Source organism: Aptenodytes patagonicus, chromosome 10 (genome assembly GCF_965638725.1).
Source record: "Aptenodytes patagonicus chromosome 10, bAptPat1.pri.cur, whole genome shotgun sequence".
NCBI classification, from domain to species: domain Eukaryota; kingdom Metazoa; phylum Chordata; class Aves; order Sphenisciformes; family Spheniscidae; genus Aptenodytes; species Aptenodytes patagonicus.
In genome coordinates this window covers 20238509-20252855 of record NC_134958.1, presented here as the reverse complement: position 1 = coordinate 20252855, position 14347 = coordinate 20238509, and the positions used below count along the sequence as shown (strand labels likewise).

The window sequence follows — 14347 nt, the reverse complement described above, 5'->3', positions numbered from 1 at the left end:
TTCATTTGAACCACTTCCCATGGTTCAAACATACAAGCAATGTAAAATAGTCTAAAAACAGATGACTAATCACCATCTATCCCTACTGCATGTTAGCATGGTTTTATAAAGTACCAAACAGCTGGAAAAATGATGCAGGGATCTCATCATAGTGACCGTTTCATTACATTATTATTGTTTCAGTAGAAGATCACTTTGAATGTTCCATCGTGTCCTAAAAATCACTGAAGCCTAAGCAATGTGAGACTTCATTGCTGTACTGTCTCTATCCTAAGCATGGTATTTAAAGTAGGTAGAGACTGCCGGGCCTGCATTTAGAGCATAATGAGATTTTACTCTTGTAAACATGACTGAGTATCCAAGCCCAAGAACTTATTAAACTTGTGTGGTTTGTAGTGTAGTTTAAAAAAAAGTCTTTTAATTCAGGACACCCAGTTCTCCTTTGTCTCACTTAATGCCACTTCATGCAAGCCCAAGGGAAAATGGCAGGCTCAACATCTTTCAGGTACTTAAGGGCCAAAACTTTGAAGTACAGGTTAACCAAGACATGTTTGGCGAACATAGGATAATTTTGTTTTGATGGGTAAATGTAACAGCTGTAGTAAATCAAAAGGCTGACCTAAATAGCCACAGCATTTAGATACTCATAAGCATGGCATGTAATCATGAATCTTGCTCCTGGATTCAGGGCTTAAGCTTTACACCATTGCTATCAGTATTTCTGCATGAAGGTAAAGCTTCTCATTACAGTCTTTCTCTAAGGAAATAGAGGTTAACAAGCCTGACTTCTCATTACAGCTTCTCATCCACACAGACAACACTGCATTTTGCCATTCCTAGGATAAAAGGCTGGGACAGAGCCACTCCAGCCATGAAGACAGGAAGAAAAGAAAAAAACCTGAAAACAGCAACTTCAGTTGCTGGGCTGCTGATCAGTCTGACTCCAAACTTTGCCATACCCATCCTATCTCCTTCTGCCTAAACACCAACCATAGCCACAACCAGACTGGTTGTCTAGGGTTGTGGCACAGGCATTTCTACTGCCAGCAGGCTGCTATTCCAGGCAGCTATTTTGCTGATGTCTAGAGTCAACCGTGGCTGTTAACTACAGAAAGAGAACTGGTACGTCACCTTGCCATGCAGGAAAATGAGCAGATATTGTTGACAGTGCTGTAAAACCATTAGCAATATGAAACCACAATGTATCTATGTACAAGGAAGGCAAGACTTAGGACTACCTGCAGACTTGACTTCTTCCTGCAAGTACGTGCACTGTGTACTTTTTGTATGTGTTGTTAGCACGTGCTGCTTATATGGTTTGCAAATTATTCTGTTCTCAGAGACCTACAAACATTTCAGAGTTTTAGCAGCTTGAGGTTATATTTACTTAGCTGGCTGCAAGTCACCAGGGATTGTGAAGATGCATCACTAAGGGCTGAAATTAAGGGATGAAATTAAACGTGAAATTAAAAATCCATCTGACTTACCATCATCTGGACAGATCTGTGCAGCTAATGTGGAAAAACTCCTGATGCATTGCCTGTCAGTGAAGAAGTCATTCCCATTCCCAGCAGCACCTCTGTAAGCAAATGGTTTGCAGCAGTTCACAGTTCTGTAATAAGAGAGGCTATTCAGGAATGCTTACAATCTACAGTGCTGGGTTATGCTTGTCCCCTTTTACCCTATTTGCTATGATAATGTGGTTATCGCTATGTATGAAGTATCACGTTGCAGCTCTGGACACAAGACTGCTGCAGTAAACAAGCTGGTGGGAGCACTCCAACAGCCCCATGTTCCAGGGGCTGCATGAAAAATCCCCTTGTGGGGAGGTTTCAAACCAGCAGCTGCACCACTGGTGCACTGCCTTCCCAAAGGGAGTACAGGCCAGAAGATGTGGACTCCCTGCATTCCTGGATGACAGTATTTTTAAAGATTTTTTGGAACATATTATTAAAATATAAGCAGAATATATTTCATTTAAAACACACCCATTTTTCATGCCTTTATGCAAAGAACTGGCCCCCATTTCCCTCTCCCTCTTCCCCCACCCCTAACTCCCTGACTTTTGCAGTCACTATTAAGAGATTTACATTTCTGGAAAACTACAACACTGACTTCTTTCACATTAGCTTTTAAAGCCAACATATGACTGGCAAAGTGTTTACCAGCAAGACAAACCAAGCAAGCTTTTTATGTCTCTAAAGCTAATAAAATACTGCTTGGAGCACAGCTTGCCTTGAGTTTCTGCACAGGCAGAGCTCATACTGCAAGCCCAACATGAGGAGATGGCTATTTTAATCATCCTGTAGTTGCTTAAGCATAGGTTCTCCTGTTGATTTAGAACAGTCCCAACCCAGAACACTAAGCCATAAATACATCTGGAGCTGAGGCTGAAGAAGAGTTAATATTCATCTCTCTAGTTTTATTTTAAAATATACCTTTAGCTCTCTTGATGTGTAGCAGACATCAGTGAGTCACTCCAGACAGCTTAAAGATATTTTGGAAAAAGCTGTGAAGTGAGGTTTTGGGTTTGTTTTTCTTTTTTGTTTTTTTTTTTTCCAGTCACAAGCAGACTTGGCTTAGTTATTTGGTTTTGTTTTGTAAGAGAAGGAGAACTAGAGTTGCATAGAAGTTAATGAGCACATAACATCCCTCAGCCACGTAGATAGTCCAAGAGAAATGAAAGGACTTCTGGTCTGACTCTAGCCAGCCATCCTGTGTTGATGAAGCTAGTGGAGGAGTGACAAGGGACCTTTGCATTCATCCTCTGTGCAGCAGCATCAACTACAATGAACCTCTATGCTCAGAGCAAAGAGCACAATTGCACCAGTGGAAGGAGGAAACAGAGCAGTGAGGCCATTTTTCCAAACTTCCCCAGTTCATACTGCTTTATGGGTCTGGCTGGCTGCAATGTGGAAACTATGCAGCACCTACAGATATTTACAAAGGTGTAGAAACAGAAATTAAGTAGAAAGAAGACAGTCACACAGTCAAAAACTGAAATCCAGCATGGGAACTCCTGGTACCCTGTCCAGATCACTCCCTTCTACCCTGCCAGCTTAGAAACTAGACAAGGCCAGAACTGACAATGTAAGTATCTGAATGCCTCTGTCTTCCCTATAGCAAGACTTCGTCTGTCTGCTCCTTCAGTGTCTCACGTTTAAGCTCTTGAGCCAACACCATGACCATGTGTGGTGAATGAAGCAGACAGAGCAGAGGCCAGCAACAAAAATGATCCTGTTATTCTGAGGAGTATTTCTGGCAGGATCCAGGAGTGCGAAGCAATGAGGAGAAAGCTGTGTTCCATCTTTAGCAGAATGCCTCACTTTGCTGTACTCTGCTTCTTGACTTGTTTGCTTGAGCCTTTTTTTAACCACACTTTTGGGCTTTCCAGTGTGTGCAGACAGGAAAAATATAGTGACTCTCAAGTGTATACCTATTATTTAGTTGTTATATAAAGCCCACCTGAGAGCACCATAAATTCACATTTTAGGTTTGCTGGAAACTTTTGCTGGAAATTTGTTCTGGTCTGTTGCCACCTTGCAGGGATCCTTTCTCATCCCCCCACACACAAGCAAATCCTCAACATGTTTTTATATGAGTACAGAGAAACCCTGTTAGTCACAGCTGTGACCACAGAAAAGGTTTTGCCTTTGAGATTCTTTTATTATTTCATACAGCTTTACTAGGTAACCTTTCATAACATAGGATACCATTTGTGCTTTTCATGTGGTGGCAGGGGTCACCATCCTGGCAGGTGACAAGGAAATTTGTTGGAGCCTATTTTAGATAACAAATTCTTGTTGCACATCGTTCATATAGTCATCACTTCTTCTGCATTCCCCCATTCAATGACTTAGGTACTCAGCTCCACTGTAATGACGGGGAAAGATCCAAGTCCCTGATAAAGTGGAACCTAGGACAGGCTGATAAATCAAAGATTGTAATGAAAAAAAGTGAAGGATTTTTCTCTAGAGGAGTAATGCCATTATTCAGATAAATGCAACAGATGAAGAGAGCCAACATTTAATGCTTCTCCTCTATTTGCCTTACAAACGCCATTTTAACATGCTCCAGAACACAATCACAGTGAAATATTCTCAACTTTATGCCCCATCATTATTGCTCAGTCAGTACCACAATACAGCATCTCAGAAGAGATACTGCTCTGAGACAAAGACCAAAACAAGAAGCCTCTGCCTTACAGAGGGCTCTGCAAATTCATGCATCTCCACACATCAGGTTGGAAAAGCAGAGAGGTACTGTTGAGTGAGCTCCCCTCCCTTCTGCCCCCAGCCATGATGTAAAGACAAGTTGCATAAAGTAAAAAGAACATCTCTGCTTTTTTTCCAAAAAGGAAATTAAATGGTCATGCCCAGCACTCCCCCCAAAATTTTCATATTATTTTCTGGAAATTCTGCAAAGAATCTGGTATCCTACTGAGGCGCGCTGGAGAGGGGGGAAAGGGCAGCCTGGAGAATGCAGTGATGCAGGAAACGGGAAGCAGGAAGGTGGGCACATGGCACCTCAGCCCTTGAGTTACCAACAGTTGGCATTGTAATGACCGGCTCAAGCTCATTAATGGAGCTTCTTGTTGAGTTACTGGCAGAGAAGCAGGGAAGCACTCTGCTGTGCAGAGTGCTGATTCCCTGGCCATGTCTTCAAAGCCCAGGATCTTCACCAGGCTGGCTGCCCTACTAGGGATGGGCTGCATTTGGTTTAAGCTGACCAGTTTGGTCCTCAGTGTTCCCCATCTACATGTAGGCCTTCAGCAAATCTCACATCTTCCTGTTTTCTTTGCCAAACCCTAAAAAGGCAAACATTGCAACATTGCAGGAATATAGCACAATATTAAAACACAGATTTCAATAGTAATGACTCACGCTTAACGGCCTGTCTGCAGAGCATATTTTCCTCCTGCCAGCTCCCTCTACCCCTGCAGTTCACAGTTGCTAGAAGGTTGAATGGGTTTAATAACCAACAGTGTATTCAAAAAGTAATACTTTGACTACAAAAGGCTAGAGAGGCTATTATAATTATTTCCTATTTCCAAGCAAAAAACAATCCCAAATATTAAAAAACAACCCCAAACATTGTTTACTGAAGATAGACAGCCAGCAGTTCTCCACAACCTTTGGGAAACTTTCCACAGCCCCACTGCAGAATGCTGCTGTCCTAGGGAACAATGCACCTAGGACCAGCACCAGTCACTCCCTTGAATGGGCTCTGGGAACCCACTCGCATATGAGGTGATCCTCATGTCCTAAAAGTCGTATAGAATAAGCCATGCCCTTGCAGAGCACGCAGCAACCATGGCCAGTCCCTACACCTACAGTTCATTATAAAGCAGTTATCTACCTCATCCCTGTGACTGAGAACCTCTGTTAAGTCATATTATCTATTAGCACCAAAAAAGTTTGTATATACTCAGTTTGTTATTCATTGCATATATTCCCCACATGCAACTAAGTAGATACTTGACAGGTCTTTTTCTCAGAAACCAAATGTAATGCCTTGAAATTAACTGGCAGTATATTTGGACTTTTGACTCACATGCATGCCAAGATTAGAAATATTTCTAACTGGTTATAGTTACAGCCACTGTAAATACAGCATTCAGTCTGCTGCTTTTATGGGTGCTGCTTAACCTATTCTAAGCATCACAGTTTAGTCTACTGTTTAAACACAAGTTGAGTTTTCCCAAGAGCTGGGACCTGAGGCCAAGCTGCTTTGCAGTCATGTTTTACTGTAATAGGTTAAATTCAACCCAGCGATTCAAGAGAAATGAATCCTTTTGAAAACATACTCTGAACAAACCAATATATGCACTCAGAATGAGTTTTAGTTCTGTGCCTGATGTGATCTTACATGCTCCTGTAAACCTGAGAGCTGACTTCAGGGAAGACAGGCTCTAAATCTGAATATTAGTTTGAACAGAAAAAAAGGTTGGGGAAATTGATTTGATTTGTGCAAGTGGCCACAGACAGTAGTGCCTGGCCTTCTCATACAAGAAATCCTGGAGTGCTGCTCTGCTCAGTCTGCCAGTTCCCAGCCCATTTAGGATATACTTCAGAACATGCAAGAACCTTTGAATTTGACTTCACTGGGCTATTCTGCCATAGCAGAAATTTCTTCCATAAGGGCATAATATTTTTTGGAGGGCAGATGGAAAATCACTAACATATAGGGAATTTCAGAGAGGTAGAATATAATTTAGAGGGCAAGGCATTGGATTTATGAATTCCTGCTCTAATTTTGTGGCTTGTAATGACCAGTGATCAGTATCTTGGTTTTGTGCATCATCCCCAATATGAAGGATCTTTTAAAAAGTAGCTCTTACCTTCCAAACCTTCTGATGTAATGAAAATGAGGCAAGAACAAAACGAAAACACAGCAGGAAAAAACCTACCATTACGCATTGTACCTCAGGGTGCACATTCAGTGCCTTTACCAAGAAAGAGAAGGTTATCTATTGTCCCCACAGTTTATCTGATAATGCAAGGTTCACTTCAAAGCCTGATCTCTGCCAATAAGGAGTTAATATGCATTTATCTTTAATAGCTAGCTACCTAGTAATGATTTTATATCTTGATGTATCCCTTCAAAAAATTAAATGGGTATGTCCATCTTCTCCTAGTTGTTTTATTACATCTTTATTACATATACTTATTCTGAGACACTCAAAATATTATTAACAAGTTGGTTTTTTTAAGGGCTCCCTCTCACATACACATTTTCTGGGATCTCTTTTTCCTCAGCTAGTGATTCCTAAGGTACAAGTCCTAGTTCTACAGCCAAGAAGACTAAATACTAATTTCCAGGGATGAAATTACAGCTATCTCTAGTTCCCACTTTCCAAATGCCTGTTGAAGAGTCATCTAATGCCAGCAAGACCTAAGTTTTGGAACAGAGCAAAACATCTGTTGTTTCTGCAGGCTAATGGTTTGCCACTAGAAGACAAATGCAAGACTCAAAATGAATTTCTGGGACTTCCACTAAAATTCCTTTTTGTCCCCACTGGAGTGCTTCTGGGTTTAATTTTTGAGTAAGAGTCACACTGAACTGCATACAGACATACGCATGCCTGTGCAACACTGAGCCATAGGATTCAAGCCACAAAAGTGCAACAGTAGAAACTATGGCACTTGAGCTTAGAAGGCAGAAAACAGACCTATGATCTAATCAGAGTAAGCTGTGGATTTCCAAGAGAGCTATCCCATGGCTGTTCCTGTTGTCTCCAGCTCTTTCCTGCCTGGCTGGTTGTGCCACACCAACCAAGACCAGAATTCAGCTCCTGAAGTCGAAATATGTAGATCCAGGGCTTTGGGTTAGTCTCTCCTGAATTTAACGGACCACAGGCTGCTCCAGCTCTCTTAGATACGCTCCTATCTATGGCCAAACATAAGTGAGGTTCAGGCCTTCGCACTAGGAAGGAAGGCAGAACTGGGACAGCCATACGTGATGATTGACAGTATGCAGTCCAGCATTTCCATCTATTATTGTATCTACCAATTCTGCTGCTCTCCCTCCTTCCCTCACTCTTTAGTAACCCTCAGTATATTATTTTGTACATCTAAACTGCTCATTAAAGAGTAACAAGTGGTTCGCAGCTGTCTGTGTTTTCATAAAAAAGAACTTGGCTATCACGAATTGCTTCTGCCAGTCTTGGATCACCTGTAGGAAGCACTTGTAACCAGCCCTGCGACTGGAGCCAACCGATGCAGGATAGTCCTATGGTTTTCACCTTGCCTGTGAGCAACGTTGCAAGAAAGTATTCCTTGCACTAAGGTTTGGCTGTGAAACGCAGACAGGCAATACCTAGTAAGGTTAACTATTCTCAGCTTCATCTGCCTGTCAAACAACTACCTGAAAGAATGTGATCTTTCAGTAGGGTAGATATGATATAAGCAAAGATACTGAACAACTTCCTGCATTGCATAGTAATTTAGAAATGCAGTTTTGAGAGACTGAAAAGCCTGAAGGAAGATCATGTCAAGGAAACAAGAAACTTACCTGAGATAAAAATACCACTCATAAAATCCCATAACCTGGAAATGGCCAGTTTAACAATAGAGTGACCTTTCTAGGGGAGCCAGCGTCAAAAAGAAGACAACAAATATTGAAGCTCTGAGCAACCTGTTTTATCTACACAATTAGAGACTCTGAGAGGATGGACTTAATGGTAGTGTGCACTAACATTTCAAACATAGTGTCCTGGTTTCAGCTGGGATAGAGTTAATTTTCTTCCTAGTAGCTGGTACAGTGCTGTGTTTTGGATTTAGTATGAGAATCATGTTGATAACACACCAATGTTTTAGTTGTTGCTACGTGGTGCTTACACTAGTCAAGGACTTTTCAGCTTCTCATGCCCTGCCAGCAAGAAGCTGGGAGGGGGCACGGCCAGGACAGCTGACCCAAACTGCCCAAAGGGATATTCCATACCATGGGACGTCATGCTCGGGATATAAACTGGGGGGAGTTGGCCGGGGGGTGGCAACTGCTGCTCGGGAACTAGCTGGGCATCAGTTGGCAAGTGGTGAGCAACTGCATTGTGCATCACTTATTTTGTATATTCTTTTATCATCATTATTATTATTATTGTTGTTTCCCCTTCCTTTTCTGTCCTATTAAACTGTCTTTATCTCAACCCACAAAATTTACTTTTTTTTTTTTCCTGATTCTCTCCCCCATCCCACTGGGCGGGGGGGAGTGAGCAAACGGCTGTGTGGTGTTTAGCTGCCTACCGGGTTAAACCACAACACATAGACATCAAGGTTTACATTCCAGCATAGCTCAAACATGAAAACAGGACTCAGTTTAAAGACTTCTGTCTTGGGTCACTGATGCAAACTGCCCGACACCCAAGACTCCTCAAGCATTGTTAGAGTTTCTGAGACAACTAGACTACATCTGTCAATGCTGTGCCTGTGGTCTCCAAAATTCCTCAGACAGTCCTGGGGTTAGACCTTTTGCTCACGCACAGCAGGTTACCAGTAAACCAGCATGTGTTTGTAGCATTTGTGCCACAGCAGGCTGCAGTGGAGCCTTGCACCCACCCACTCCCACTGGGCCTCATTGCCAGCAGTCATTCCAACACCTGCCAGCCTCACAAACCTGGGGGGGTGGATGGGTGAGACCCCACTAGGCGGCACTACGACCCAGACTGATTTTAGTTATTGCAGACATTGTGTTAATTTTATTTTGGATCCAACTGACCTTCTTGTTTTCTTTCTGTTTACAGTATGCACAGTGCTCCATAAAGAGTCTGTTTGTTATGGCCACTTATGCATATGTTTGCTAAAATGTTTTTTAAAGAAAAGTACCCATGCAGTATCAGCATCTCCCCTGACCTTTGACACTGCTCACATCAAAGCCTTCTTTTCCATTTTATTTCAGCTTCATCTTTGAAGCTAAACACTCCAGGAAGAGTGAGTGAGGGTGGTCAGTCAAATCATCACACAATTTGCAAGTGAAAACTCCAAATGTACTCTCTTATGAGAAGGCCTCGTCTCATCCATTTAATGGGCAGGGAGTATGAAATATTTAATAGTGTTACTTTTGCATATTGACCGATCAGCATCCAGGCTAACCAGCTTGCAATAAGATAAACAAAAAACATTCCCATTAACTTTGCAGAGAGTTCTAATAGGCACTAAAAGTTTACTCTCTTATACCTGCTCATCAACTCATGTGTCAACTCCTTGAAGAACATCTGAAAGCCCACATTCCCAGTCTGATTTCCTGCTAGAATAGATGACTCTCCATTTGAGTCCTCCATAACTGGGTTGATGACCCTTTCCCATGCTATAGCATGGGAAGCACTTTAGGAATTAATTTGCAAAAAAAATCCACGAGATATAACAAGGTATATACAGTAATGGCTGTACAACATTTATTCCATGGGAAAAACACAATAGGGCAAAGCACAGTGAAGATAGGAAAAAAACAAAAGAAATTTTGTGTGAGCATATGTTTGATGATGCTGTCAAAACTGTGCAAGAAAGGCCAAAGCAATCACAAAGATACAGGGAGTATTTCTAATTTCTTGCAATCTGGAATTGCTGGAGGTGTATGGCCTTCATTTCCTTTTTCCAAAATTCTTGAGTCCACCGTTATGAAATGTATCTGTTTGACAATGGCAGAGTTTGATGTAGTAAATAAACTTGGCAATTTGCGTGTCAGAAACACGGCTATTCCTGGCAGCCTTGAATTTCAACTGCAGAGCTAATTTAATTTTTTCCATATACTTTGGAAAAATGGCTATTCTGGCTCATTTATAATATGAACAGCTTTCATAAAAAGACCTACACAACCTATTTCGTATATTGTATAGTCATTAAAGGTCTATTGACTTATTGCAAATGGTGACAGCATCACTTGTTATCTACATTTTTCATTTCTTTTTCCTGTGTCTCGTTCTCATACAAACTGTGATCACAGTAAAGGGCATTGCCATGATGAAGTAATTCGTGGAATAAGAAATACAAACAGAGTATTTATTAATCCAAAAATGAAGGACAAATTAGAAAACATGAGCTAAGAGGAAGTAGTTTCCCCAATATGGGAGCCAAGTGTCATTGTTGTGCCTGTCAATCTGTACTTGGAGTTTGGAGTTTGTTCTATGTGTGGTGTGTTATGGGCTGGACAAAATGAATAAATGGGGATGGGCTGATTTTGAGGAGAGAAGCAGTGGGAACCCTGGAGGTATTTGCTTTTGTAATCAGATTAGCAGAACTCAAAGGTAAGTCAGATAGAGCAGGATTTCCTTTGCTGATGAACTGCAGAACATGTGCTGGCCAACTAAATGTGTGTAGCCATTTTCAAAACAAGGATATTTACACATGAAGACATTTACCCATGTCCGTCTACTTGCAATACTCGACCTGTGTGTCCGCTGCAACTGCTACCATACCAAAAACACAAACATAAGCAAGGAGCTGCTCTTTTTAGCATACTTAAGCCTGAGCGCTGCAGAAAGCAGCAGTAATAATCTTGGCTGGTGGTCACAGCAGTCTCAGTGTACTACATTCAATAGAGCTCACGTACATATCTCCTGAAGGACAGCACATGTTCAGATGTATCATGGAAAACAACAAAAGAGTAAATTTTCAAACTAAATTAGTATTTTGCTAATCTAAGTTACTCAGGAAGATGGTCTGCAGTGAGATCACTTCATATGCTCTGAGGCATAGGAGAAACCCATAGCTCTTGAACAGATGTAATAGAAGGCTGACTTGGTTATGGACTCGGTTATGGTACTGCCCAGGTCTAATCATAAATGTCTCCATGACAAGTGTGTTCTTCTCTAATTTTCCTTACCTAATGGCCATTTACCTTATCATTGTCTAATTTCTACAGCACTATGCCCTGGGAAGCAATGTCCCGCCTTTTATTCTGTTCCCAATTCTACACACAGAGATTAGGAGGAAAAATTGGTAAAGAATTTGACTGAAAATAATTGTGCTGATAACAGTGCATCTTCTGCCCTTTGAAATACACCTCAACACAGGGAATTATCTGTTTTTTAATGCAGTTCTGCTTGTACACTGTGAGACTGAGGTAGTTTAATACTTCATTGTGTACTTTATGTTGAGGTGCCATAGAAGCCAAAGTTGCAGTGTAATTTGGAGAAAATCAGCCTGTACTGCAAACTCCTGGTTAGCTAGATCACAGTTGGATGGTGATAATATCTTGGTACTATTGCTACAGAGAATTCTTGTAGCATAAGCCAGCCAAGCTTCACCACCTTCTCAGCTGAGAACAGCAGAACTGAAAGTTTTGCAATGAACTGCTCTAGAGAAAAACAAGGTAGAAAAACTGAGGAACAGAAATAATGGAGCTGCTAAGCAAATCTATATTCAGGCCAGATAGCACCCTGCACTTGATCCTGCTTTTAAAAAGGATTCATGACCATTAATTGCATTAGGTGAGGAGTGCTGCCTGCTAACTGGGGCAGGGCCTCAGATTCTGGGGACTGTAGGCTCAGTTTTTCTCCAACATTGGGACATAAGGCAACCTATCATTCATCCCTTGCATTCCTTTGCCCCAGCTTTAAAATGGGAAATCACAACTAGGAAGGAACAGGATATGGAATCATATTACAGTATAATTGCACTTCTGCAGTTCCATTCAACGGGAATCTCAAAGCAATACTGAGTCTCCTCTAAAGCCCATGGTCCTGCTGGGTGGTTGTGTTTTGGTTTTTTCTCCATTATCCACATCATCTTTCATCCTCCCTGTTCTTAGCTCTACCTATTGCATACTGCATTGTAAACATGTATTTTAATATGGCAAACACCCACACTCATGGAAGATGTTTTTCAGCATAATGAGTTGCCTTAAACTTGTCCTATGCACTTTCCAGGATGACTATCACATTAGTCTATATGTTACTACTGCCTTGACAAACACCACTAAAGTTAGAAGACAGTGCAAGTTAAAGATTGATAAACCCACACCACAAAATTTCAACCTGACCTTTCACACTGGGGATCCAAATCTTCTACTACTCGTGAGCCTCACCAATCTATGAAAACCCTGCTCTGTCTTCACCTTGGACTGATGCTGAGATGAAAACCAACTGCTAGCAACCTAAAATTTCTTAAAGATAGAATAAAATGGCAAGCCCAGTGTGTTTTGTGCAGAATACAGGCAGGTAACTGTCATGGAGCTTTTTTTTTCTTTTTCTGAGGCTTGTATTTTGCAAGCAAAGAGCTTTCTATCCAGCTAGCCTTGAAAGCACAAGCACTGCCTGGAATTCCCCCCGAGGATGTGAAGCCAAACTATAGCAGAAACTGGGGAAGGACAGGTGTAGATCGTGAAAATGCAAAAAAGAGCTGAGGGAGATTCTAAGAATCAGAGCATACTTCAGCATGGTGAACTTTTCAAGAACACTGGCAGAAAAGAAGGAGGAAGGAGATATGAAAACACAGTTTGGCAGATAGCTCAGTCCACACCCTTCTACACAACAGGGTCTTTTTGTAGAGGAGGTAATTTTCAACTGTAATTGATACCAGCATCAGCAGCTTGTCAGACAGGTTGCCAGTTATGTGAAGGCTGATGACAAAACAATTTCTTCTATAGAAACCTACAAAATTATATTTCCAAACTTCCAGCAGGTTAGGGAAGCTCCTGCATGCAGCAACAACTGTGTGCTGATAGCTCACATGCTTCAACACACTCAGCATGCCCCTCTGTATGAATATGGTAGACAGTGTCCCTCTTTTTTGGACAATGGCACTTAAAAAGCCGTGTTAAAAACATTTTCACTATAGCTCACGCCCTCTCCCTCTAGATTACATCTGGCTGAACCAAAACAAGCAGAATTACAATCTGGGTTTACAAAATACTAAGGATAAGTATGAGAGAGGAACTGTACTCAACGACAGCTGCTTTCTAAAAGGCTACAAGACATTAATTAGTTGCTGCTGCTCTCTGCAGCCTGCCTCTGCCTAGCTTGGGAGGATAGGGCTACAGATGAACAGCAGCAACAGGCCAGAATCATGGTCTACAGCAGGTCCCTACCTGGGATCTAGACAGAAGTGAGCCATGCTCCAGTCAACTTGCCTTTCCCTTTATCAGCCTCATAAATGACGGTAGGAAAAAATAAGCAAGTCTAATAACATTGAGCAATTAAACAGCAGTTGATAAATAAAGATGGTGAAAATAAAGTTTGACCAATCAAAACTAACACATGCTACAAAGCTGTTACTGAGATGTAGTAAGCAGTTAATAACAATTATAAATAATAATGTACTCAATTAAAACCAATAGCCTCTCCAATCCCACCTTCCCCTCCTCAACTATCCATGGTGCACTCAGTTTAAGAGGTTATTCCTCAATCACCTTCAGAAGAGGAAATTAACTTATACCCTGTGCTCCTCTTTACCCCTCTCCATACATGCTCTGAACATAACATTAGACTCTGGGGCTGCTTCTTCATGAATTTTCACTCCTCCCTGCTTCATGTGTTCTCCTGGTTCCAAGAGCTTTCACCTTAAAAAAATCCCTTCCTGACAAGTTGGATGGTTTTTGTGGCAAGTGTCCATGGTCTCTCTGAGTTAACAGTCCCACACACAGCCTCACTTCTCTTCCCCTCCCTCCAGTCCTCACAGTGGCCCATTATGCTAAATCGCACTGATCCAAAAATGGGAGTTGAGGGAGACACTCTGAAATAGGCTAGAAAAACTCTGCTGTGGTATGGCCCATAAGAGGACAGCTTTTTTAAGCATTTGTGTCTCTGCTAAATAATTTCTGAAGTTCCACATTTAAATTCCCTCTCTAAGTCCTGGAGTCTGCCCCGTGAGGAGCTCACTAAAACTGAGGTAATAAAGGATATGATCAGTTT

The 14347-nt window shown here is 41.6% G+C and overlaps 1 protein-coding gene across 3 annotated transcripts in view; it reads right to left on the bottom strand.

The window, feature by feature from the left end:
• Window positions 1-14347, bottom strand: part of USP3 (ubiquitin specific peptidase 3) — a 107398-nt gene that overhangs the window by 55283 nt on the left and 37768 nt on the right. The window lies entirely within an intron of this gene.